Source organism: Oratosquilla oratoria, chromosome 14 (genome assembly GCF_046742065.1).
Source record: "Oratosquilla oratoria isolate Oo_2021 chromosome 14, ASM4674206v1, whole genome shotgun sequence".
NCBI lineage: Eukaryota > Metazoa > Arthropoda > Malacostraca > Stomatopoda > Squillidae > Oratosquilla > Oratosquilla oratoria.
In genome coordinates this window covers 63,999,012-63,999,488 of record NC_134790.1, presented here as the reverse complement: position 1 = coordinate 63,999,488, position 477 = coordinate 63,999,012, and positions in this window count along the sequence as shown.

Below are 477 nucleotides of genomic sequence, written 5' to 3'. Positions count from 1 at the left end.
TATATATATATATATATATATGTGTGTGTGTGTGTGTGTGTGTGTGTGTGTGTGTGTGTGTGTGTGTGTGTGTGTGTGTGTGTGTGTGTGTGTGTGTGTGTGTGTGTGTGTGTGTGTGTGTGTGTGTGTGTGTGTGTGTGTGTGTACTGTATATATATGTGGCAAGTTGGGTTTTAGCGCGTATCGTAAACAAAGCCCTAGAGTGGCTTGGCCATGCCCAGCCACCACGCTTCCCATAGACGCACCCTTTGTCCCGGGTTAACTCCGCCCCATACTAGGTCACGTGCTATAGGCCTAAGGTGTGATTGGTCAGCGCATAGCAAGGAAGCTGAGTAGGACCCGCCGCGACCCCCCTCAAGCGAGAGTGCATTCCAGGTCTAGGAGCCGACGAAGACAGACACGACATAAGCATTCGCATTAAGTAAGGTTACTACGCAGTGTAAGTACAGCTTGCCCTATCTAGCCACATTTCAGTGC